Source organism: Chelon labrosus (assembly GCF_963514085.1).
Source record: "Chelon labrosus genome assembly, chromosome: 21".
Classification (NCBI taxonomy): Eukaryota; Metazoa; Chordata; class Actinopteri; order Mugiliformes; family Mugilidae; genus Chelon; species Chelon labrosus.
The window spans coordinates 1,340,984-1,352,028 of record NC_140354.1 but is presented as its reverse complement, the minus strand read 5'-3'; positions in this window follow the sequence as shown (position 1 = coordinate 1,352,028).

Here is an 11,045-nt window from a genome sequence, read left to right as displayed (position 1 = left end):
AAATACCCCAGTGTTGTGATGACTTTCTTTTCCAGTGATATTGCGATTGTAACCAGCTTGATTGTCATTCAGTGTTTGGAGAATATCTCTCCTGTCTCTTCTTTCAGCCATTTTCTCCTCTGCTTAAAAAATTCCTAAGGCTCCTAAAAGTCCTCCTCCCTGCTCTTAGCAGATCTCACCTTAGGAGCACTCTTAAAAGCTAAGAATCTTTAGGAATACCTTTTATCTTTACTAGGAGCTACTCCTAACTTTGAGGGGAAATTCTTAGAAAATGTCATGATTCTAAGAACTTTCTTAGAATTTGGCCACTAGGAGCAACTCTTAGCGCTAAGAATCTTTAGGAATACGGACCCAGATTTAGATGTGTTTCCACAATCTTGAATTTATTTTTATCTTTTAATTTATATATTATTTTGAATTAATCTTATCGGTGAACTTATTGATTTATTTGTGTCGTATTTTCAGCTTTCATTTGGTGAACATCACACTCCTGGATGGAGATTTCGTCTTTCAATCAGAACAATAATGTCATGTAACACATTTGTGTTACATGACATTACACGTGTGACATGTAACCTCCACCAGATGGTGCACTTGTACTTGTAAAGTGTTGGGCTCTGCTGGCTTTTCCTACTTGAGGACATTTATGAATTTACGCCCCATAATTCTCCTCAGATGTTCAGACTTGATCTGGGAAACTGTCCTATAATGTTTACAGTCCTCGGATCAAACACAACACTGAATTCTATTAATGATTATCATCCATTAGACACTAACAATACTGATTTACTACAGCTTAACATATCACAGGTTTTCTTCATGAACAGCAAAGTATTTTCCACTCTGTCCACTGGTGGTGCAGGCAAAGCAGGTGGAGTTAATAGCGCCAGTGGCCTTTGTCGTCTTGTTTCTTTTATCCTTTGTGTTACAGCCTGTTGTTCATTGTGAACACTCTCCCAGCTGACATTCGAAATATCCTGCCTGTCATTGTTAAATCATTTTCCTGCCCGGACATTGTTGCTGTTTATCTTCTCATTTGTAACGCCCATTGATGACCTATCCTGTTGTCCAATGTGGACCTGAAGGACGGAAATGGCAGTGCTAGCAGTCGTAGCAGTGGCTGGCTCTCTCTCTTATTTATTCTACTTTTATGCTATTTAACCTAGTTGTCTATATCGTTTTGTTCATGTTTAAAGAGTAGCCAAACACAATTTCATTGTGCTTTGTACAATGACAATAAAGTTCATTCATTAATTTCACACACACACACACACACACACACACACACACACACACCCACACACACACCCGCACACACACACACCAACTGGTAACACTTTATTATAACTGCAGTCTATGGAGCAGTTAATAGTCATAATAAACATTAATAAGCAGTTATAAATGGTTTATTCTTAATTTTTAAGCATCTATATAAAGTGTTTAATAATGATATTTTATTTACTAATGATCAGTCCGTCATTTATAAATGTAATATTATATTTTTATATTAATTATCAGTGGTTCATAAGGTCATTTTGTGTAAATAAACTATTTAGACATCTTATTTTTTACACATGTACTAATAGTTACTAAGTGTGTTTAATAAACGGGTTGCTCACCGTAATTAATGATTGGTTAAGTAGTGTAGATATAATTGATGAAAATACCTGAGGAGTTAATCATAGTTTAATAACATGGTGTTATAATTACTGTTACAAAATTTATAGTAGTTAAGAGTGTGTTCTGCTTAATGTATCTTACTAACCACAGAATATTCCAGGCCGTGCAGGAATAGAAGAATGTCAATAACAGATAAAGGAAGGGGATGCAGCAGGTCGAGATGACCCAACGCTAGATTAACCGCATGCCCATATCAGGGAAGAGAATGTGTTCTTTGTTAAGGTTGTTGTGTGCAGGCACTCACTTGAGGAGACGGAGCAAGGATGGAGTCAGATGTTATGGGCGTGAGTGGCAGGTGAAGAGGAGAGAGATTACGAGCCAACCAGAAGACGACACACCCAAGTTCGCCTGCATCACACAACTTTCTGTAGTAGTATATTAGAACTGGATCAGGGAAAGATAGGTAGTCAGACTTCATGAACTGACACGACTTTGTTGTTTGTCAGTAAGCTTACTTCTTTGTGTTGCTTTTAATAAATTACTCAAACTGAGAAACAGAAGCGTGCAGTGTCGTCCATTAAACGAACGCGCGGAGAAGAGGAACGAGGTCAAAAAGGGATTGTAAACGGTTTTCTCCAACAGTAGTTATTAATTGATACTATCAATTTGATAGTAACTATTAATGTGAGCTCATTTAAAGTGAGGACTATGTCTTGTAAAGCATTTACAAAGGCTCAGTTATCTTCTCAACAGAAAAACGAGACACACACAACCCAGAGTGATACAAAACAAAAATATTTAATTCAACTGTACACTTAGATAGATAGACTCACAGAAAATATAACTGCACAAAAATTACAATAAATCTCTTCAATCTGATATCAAAGTACATTTTTTTCTTTCTGTAAAGTGCAAAAACTGCTGAATAAATATTTGCCAGTGTCAACACTGCATTACAATTGAGAGAGAAATAAAGTCTTTAGAAAACAATGATAATATTATAGTGTGTTACATTAAGCCCTTGAATATATACTCTCCATTGCAACATTGAATTGTTTATTATACAGTTTTGTGAATGTTGCTTTATTACTTTCTACTGAATGATCTGAGGACATTGATTAGCTTTATAACTGTCAAACAAACTCTTATCCCGCCCCTGTACCTAGCATAGAGAGAGTCAGAGATGTCATTGCAAATGTCACCAGTTGATTGAAACCTACAGTCTATGGTTGACAGCCTGGCTTCTGTCTGTGTGGCGCTTTGCAGTGCTCTCATCTACTACACATGCCTGGCGTCAGGACCTTATGCTCGCCACTAGCCTGCCAGCTCTAATGGAATGTGTGCCAGTAAACAAACTTAAGTGCCACTAAATGCATTAAAAGATATATAGAGAGTCCTCACTTTAGATGCAAAGTTTTTTAACAATCAATAAATGTGTTATAACTAAGTATGGTAATTAACCATTAGTTAACATGCTTAATAACTATTACGATACGTGTTAATAATGCATGCAATAAATATGCATTAAAACTATGTATTAATCAATTACTTAAACTTTCTAAATGATCTTATGAACTACTGACAGCTCATTAATAACTAGTCTGTAATTAATTTATAAATGATAACTTGATCAACTATGAAAATACCATTATTAAATCTTACAAAGAAAATTTAAAGTCTCAACATAAGTGTGACGCAAAACTGAAATGTCAATTTCTGTACACTTGATATAAAATGAAGAAAGAAAGTTTTTCTGTAGACCTCCAGAAAACATAACTTCCTCTACAATCTGATATAGAAGTACATAAAGAAAGAAAGAAAGAAAGAAAGAAAGAAAGAAAGAAAAGAACTCCCCATCATGTGTTGGTTGCCCAACAAGCCTTCCTGGAAAACGGTTACCATGGCAACAGGTCAACACTGTGCTTCAGGACAAGTATTGAAACAAGGAAATCTAAAAAAGAAGACTGAATCAATGACCAAAGTCACCTTTCAGGGTAAGACTGGTGTTTAAATCACTGATACAGAAATGTGTTGAGTGTTTATTACTTTTAGAATCATTTATCTTTTTTATTGATCATGTGCGCTGCTTGAACTCCCTGAAAAAAATCCCTGATATGTACTGATGATGATGGCTAGAAGTATGTGTGTTACTGTCCAACCAACAACACAAACTTTCAACAATATATGATGTGGAGGGAAAGATAATTAATTATAACAATGTCTCATATTTTTTATTCCTGTCTATTTAATTATTTACCGATATTATACTTTAGAAAGATATTTTACATTAGAAAGTAACGTAAGAGTTGTTAAAATAGTTCCATCTCACAGTGAATGCACCAGCCTGATTTTAAAAAAAAGTTAAAAAAAATTAACAGGTTACATGGACAGCATTGCAAATATGGGTGACAAAAGTCAATTTATCTGCCTGCAATTCACTTTTAAAAAGTTTTTCCAACATTATTTTTAACAGTTTTTAAATAAGAATATATCATTGAAATTCAGCAGAACACCGTTGAAAGTGGAACGTGCTGCAAGAAGGGCTTTGTCATAAAAAGTAAAGGCAGATATAAAATATTTTATAAAATAAAGTATAGAAATCTCACTATTGGAAGGTGGTTGTATTGAGGTTGTTGTTCAGGGACTGTATTTCCAACACCATCTAGCTAACATGTGCATTTTTAGTTATGCCCAACAGCAAATACGTACAACTTCAACTGATGTAACTAACAGATATTTAAATGCTTTTGTTTGGTCTCTGTGATATTACAGTACAACCCTCATTATATATATATATATATATATAATATTAAAAATACCACCTTACAAAATAAGTGGCTGCAGGATAGTTGAACTTTCTTCCAACTTCCACTTCTTATCATGGTCCAGCAGAGGGCGCTCTCATAAAATTAATCAAGTCGTGCTTCAAAACGACTAAAAATGAACCATATATACTGAGCACGTGCCATGGAGACTTGTAAATTTCCAGCAGAGATCCAGTGACTGGTAACTGCAACAAAACGGTGTGGGTAATGAGTTAAAGCAGCTAGTTCTTCATTCAGACGCTGTTGAAGGGATTTGGAAACACTCAGAGGAGCTAAGCAGGCGTCCATACTGCAGATATGACCTTTGTGTTCAACATAAGCAGGGATTACACTCACCTCATGTTATATAGCACTTACAGCTCACCTGTTTGAAAGGTACACGGCTCTCTGACATCCTAATGTGAATGCTTAAATACTCTGGTAGTTTTATTTCTTTATTTTCTTTGCTTATGTCCTTTTTTGTCCGTTTATGAGCTTAAAATCTTCTTATTTGTTAGATGTTGATAATAGTAAAACAATTCTCTGGTTCCTGCATCACCACTTTGAGATTTTACTGCTTATTCTATCATTTCAAATCAAATATATTACAGTTGTTGCCGTTCAATACTGAACTATGAAATGCTTATGTTTTCCTGCGCTGATTTTTTTTTTTGCTGTTGACAAGATGTGAGCATAAATATGTCTTACACTGCTATTAACTGGAGTTTAATATATATACTCACACGAGTAACTGAACGAAACAATTCTTGAGTTTCATGTTGCACGAGTACAGATAATGGCAGGCCTGTCCTCGGCCCACATACCACAAACACACTACAGCGGCTGGCTGAACCTGAAATCCTCTTTGAAGTGATCAGAGGCATAAATATGCATGAGACTGGAAGAATTTTATAAGAGCAAAGATAAAAGACTCACAATGTGTGTCACATTTGTCTCAAAGGAAGCTGTCAGTAAAAATTTAAAAAGCTCTTTTTATTCACAGTCGACTGAGTTCATTCAGTGTTTGATGAGCTTTATGTTGATCTTCAGACGGATTTCAGCACATTAACTTCACATAAAGACAGGAAAGTTAAGTTGTCGGGGTTTGAGTCCAAACTGTACCACGACTTCTTTATTTATTCCTCAGAAGAGGGAAGAAACTATATTAAATATAGATGCTTATATCTATTTCAGGAAAACTTTCAACCACTACATGTTAAATTCATTCTGCTGCATTCAACATCATTTACAGGAAGAGTTTACATTTGAAACTGTTTAATTATGTCAATTAGCAGCTTGCTAATAGTATTAGAAATCTACTTTATATTCCCGTTGCTTTACAGTTAAGGTGGAGAAATTTGTATTCATTCGTTTCTTTGTTTATTTGGCAACATTTATTCATTTTTAAATGCCCAACATGTATTATGACCTTATAAAATATATGTTTAAAATAAACTACCAATAATTGCCTTCCAAAAAAGTTACAGTTAGCAACCTCTAGTGTATCTCTTTTATTACTTATTATTATAAACATATAATGTGATGATATATTACTACATTTTTATGAATACATATTTGACTACTGCCGTTAAATTGAACTCTGCTCACACTCCTACAGGTCAGTCTTTAGTGGTACACCTTTGTCTCCAGACAGGATTTCCTGTCTATATCTGTTGGAGGGTCTGTATCTCAGGAATCCCCCTCTCAGGTCCCAGCTGTATGACTGGGACATGTACTGGTAATGAGGAAACCGGGGATAGCAGCGAGCACACTCCAGCACCATGTTTAACTGGGCACCGTGGCTTTGTTTCCTGCCTTCATTGTTTAAGATGAGCAGGAAGGATGAGCCATCGCAAAAGCATCGTAGCTGTTCTTTCCTTTTGTCACCATGTAGCCGTAATGTCCTCTCTGCTGGGGCTGAACACAATTAATCACTTAACCGCGTTGTAAATCAGTGAATCTGCACATCCTAAAGTATTTGGTGGTGTGTGTCCAGTCATGGACGAACGCACATTCAGACTCAGTGTCCTAATTGTTTGTGTTTTTATTACTGCTGACTTCTTGTGGGTAGGCTAACACCAGAACGCCACAAGCTGAGAAACTAGCTGGCAAGTGATACTGAGGTTAAATGAAGTTAGCTCAAATAGATGTACTCATGCAGGAACACCTGTATTCCATCTGTTTTTCCGCAGTGATTACTCAGTGACTGACGGCAGTGATCAGCCTCATATCTACCATAAACACAGAGCTGAGTGCTGCTTCCTTTCTTCTCCTGGATGCTACTGTTCCCATGACCAACATGAAGAAGAAAAAGCAGCGGCGCTCCAAACCCACCAAGAAGAAGAATAAACATGTGTGTACCGAATGAACAGTCTAAGAACCAGAGAAACACATCATAAAACGTCACTGTGTTCCGACTTGTTTTTTTATGACCTTGATAGCAAGGTGTGTCTCTCTTTACACCACAGGTTTTACAGTCGGAACATAGTTTCACACTTCTAAAGCAAAGATGACATAGAAGATTAAAAAAAAAAAAAAAAAGTAAAATATGAGCATATTTCAGTAGAGGGAGAATAGCCACATATGAGTGGTGTGTTTCTTGGAAAAAGAAAAAACTCCACCACTTCTAGGAAGTATTTCGTGGTACTTCCTAGAAGTACCTGTTTCTGGTTTGTGGGCCGTAAACAGAAAGAATAGTTACCCATAACACTATATTTAAGTAAACAGTCTTCTCCTAATTTGAGGCTATCACTTACCTTAGTAATGAGAACATAAACAAGGCCTGTTGGGCGTGTCTATTCAACAAAACTGCTTTGCAAGTTATTCTTAAATGCCGACACAATCACTTGCTATAAAATGGTTTGGATACTAGTCAAAGATCAAACCAAACTGCTGTAGTTTTTATATCTCAGCAAACATTTAACTGAAGTTTTGTCCAAACATTCAGGATCTCCAGAGGCTATATCCTGTAGACTCGTGCTATCCTCATACTTTTCCTTCAGTGTAACCATGAGATTCAGATTTATGCTTTTAGTAAAATGTTTTAACAACTGTTAAATGGATTGTCATAAAATTCATTTAGAGATATTCATGTTCCCCAGAAGATGAATTGTAATGAGTTTGATGCTGCTAAGATATTTTATGTAGACTCTTAAAACTTGCTAAATGATCTGTGAGGTTGGATAAACATCCTTGTGCTGACGCAAGTAAGAATTTTTCACATTCGTTGTTTGAAGGTTTCCGTGGACAAAAACAGGCCAGAGTCTGAGAGCGTCCCAGACACAATGATGCTGTGGTTTTCTGATCATCAGCAGCAGATTGATCAGCTGTTCGGTCACAGTGACACAGACAGAAGTGGATCAGTCAACCTGAAGGATTTCGAGCTTGGTAATCCATGTCCACCCTGCAGCCTCATCCCCAGTCTGACCAAGCAGAAATACATCCCCCTCCCCTTGTTCTTGTTGTATTGCTAACAGTTACAGTATTTTCTGGAATAATTGGTTTGTCCTCCAAGATTGGAGACCAGATAATACTATGACGCATATTTTTTTTTTCTCTTCTCTGCTGCTTTGAACATCAGATAAAGATAATCTCGAAGAAAAAGGAGATGTGTGAGTCAGTACCAAATGACACAGTGTACTTGTGCTGAAGTATTTATGGCGGGTACTGTGAATCACACTTTTGGTAATGCGAGCAGAGCCTCATTTCCTCTCATCCCCCTTCACAGATTAGAGCAGCTGGCTCCAGGAAACACAAACCAGGACAATGTTCCTTTTGTCAGTCAGACTCACACCATAAACTGGACTTTTGTTCTGAAGGATTTCAGAGCAGAAATTTTCAGCTTAGATTGGTAGTTTGACTCTGATTTACTACGAAGGACTTTTGAAAGAGCTAGGAAACCTACAGATACATTGCTTTTTAAACATCTTGTCTATTTATTGTCCTGGTGTTGTTTCCCATGCTTTTTTATTTTTATTTTTTTAATAACTTTTATTTATCAAATGCCAGACACAGTCATAGAGTACATACAGAAATATAGTTTCTTTTCTTTTATGACATTTTATGAACTTATATGAACACCCCTCCCCCTCCCTCCCCAAATACAAATACAAATATAGGTATAACGTGCTAGTGCTGGTCATTAAATGAACAAAGTAAATCAATGGCTGCCTACTCCTCAGTCATCAAAGCAAATTTGTCGTGCTGGAGTGTCTTAGGGTAAATGGATCTTGGGTGGGGGGGGGGGGGGGCAGCTATTCGCCGCTGGCGGGCCGGCACAGAGGGGCATGTTCCTACATGGCCATGCACTGAGTCTTACAAAGAAATCTCCTGAGCCGGTAGCCCATCTATGTATTTAAGTAGTGGTTTCCAATGGGTATAGAACCTGTCAGATGAACCTCTAAGTGAGAATTTGATCTTCTCCAATTTCAGAAGCCCTAAAATGTCATGTAACCAGACTTTGATTGATGGTGGTTGAGAAGATTTCCATAGTAAAAGAATTCTCTTACGAGCAATAAGGGAAGCGAAGGCAATAACGTTGTTTTGGATGGCTGTGAGACGGAGGTCATCTGGTGGCTTGCCAAAAATAGCGATATGTGGAGTTGGAGTTAGATCTAAGTCTAGTATATCTGAAATTGTCTTAAAAAACCGTTGCCAAAATTCAGACAGCCTAGGACATGACCAGGACATGTGGGTAAGGTTGCATGAAGTCTGTGAGCATCTACTACACTTGTCGTCAAATTTGTCAGGATAGAGCTTTGAAAGTTTTTCCTTACCATAGTGCAACCTGTGGAAGACTTTAAATTCTATTAACGAGAGTCTAGCACAGCTGTATGACGAGTTAACGGCCCCTATAGCCCCCTCCCAGAAGGTCTCGGAAAAGTTCAGTTGGAGTTCTGACTCCCAGTTCATCTTAATCTTGTGTAAAATAGGTTCATCAGTTGGCCCTTTGACAGGGTTTTAGCCTTGAGAGCCAGGTCCGTTTCCCATGCTTTTTACTAATAATCTGGGTTGACTGAGAGGTTTTCAAACTGAAGGATCAACATACATTATAACGTAACATACTAATGCCATTTATCTTAGTAGTTTCAGACAAAAACAAAAAGTTTATGCAGTGATCAGATAACTCACCAGATACATAAGCATGATAGACTTACGAATGACCAGTTGATAACATTTTGTACAGATATTCATGACCTTCCAAGGATGAATCCCATCAGATGCACACCTTAGGCATGTGTTAGCATCCTAACAGGTTAAACTAAGACTGTGATGCTGGTTAACATCACAGCGTTTCCATTGGGACCACATTACTATTACTTATTTGCAGACCTATACAGAGCAGGCGTCAATGATCCATTACTGACATTGATAAAGACAGCCAGCATAAAAGGAGGGGCTGGGGCGGAGGTGGGTTGCAAAGTGTTTTGCTGAGCAACAGCAAAGGTAGTGAAGCTAAAGCATTTTTAAATGAGGCGCCTTGAATGAAACCTGCCTCAGCTAGGCTGCTCAGCGCATCTTAGCATATGCTCAGCTCATCTCATATGCTCAGCGTGTGGACACCAGCGTCTACACAAATCTGTATCCTACAAAAGCAGGAATGAAAATTATGATCTACTGTCATGCGCTACACATATTTGATATAAGACATCAAATGAATCCTAAATGCTACTGTATTGTTTAAAAAACAATGCAGCAACTATTTCATTACAACCAAGTCCATCATATGTACATCCAAGAGCACCTAAACTATTTCACCTTTATTACATACTACCACACACTTACAAGCCTGAATAATTCTCAGTAAAATGTTATTCTTTAAGTGTGCGATTCCGAGATTTTGTCCCATTAGGGTTTAAATGCTTTTCCACAGCCTTTTTTCTATCAGAAAATGAACATCACAAACCATCTACAACTGCTGCCTGTTGCAGGTCTGATGCACCTGGGCGTCCCTTGTCAGCAGTCTCAGCTCCACATGCTGACTCAGCTGCTGAAAACTTCCAACAACACGATTGCTTATCAAGACTTAAGGAGACAAGTGCAAACTCTGAGGTTGAAACCATTTCTGTATGTTTTATTCATTTATTTTTTTGCTCTTATTCCACTTCATGTTTTAATTTCATCCTCAGTGCCAGCACAGGGGTCCACACTCAGATATCAGAAGACAGACAAGGAGCAGCTGAGACAGAAAACGCCTCTGGTTTGGAAAGTCAGCTGAGACAGTTAAACACTGAAAACTACAGGTACTGTATCCACTGTTGGCTAACACTGAAACCAAAGGCTTTAGAAACAGGAAGTCTACGGCAAAATTACTGCAAATAGACATGCTTCTTCCATCACTGCTAAGTACAGTCATAAAGCCACAATCCCTATGACTTGTTTTTAGATTAAATAAGCACAGCAGCTGGATTTAACATGTCAATCATAAAATGCCAAACCGACATCAGACATGTCCCCAAACAACAGCAGTTGTGCTGTGCAGCTAGCAACAAACTCAATCAGGCCGTGCTGACATCCAGACCAAACCTTTGTGTGTGAGGTTAACCAGGCCACGTTATTCCTGACCCTTGGCTCTCAGCAGTAAATCGCACAATGGCTCGCCTTCTGTAACTCCTGCACTCA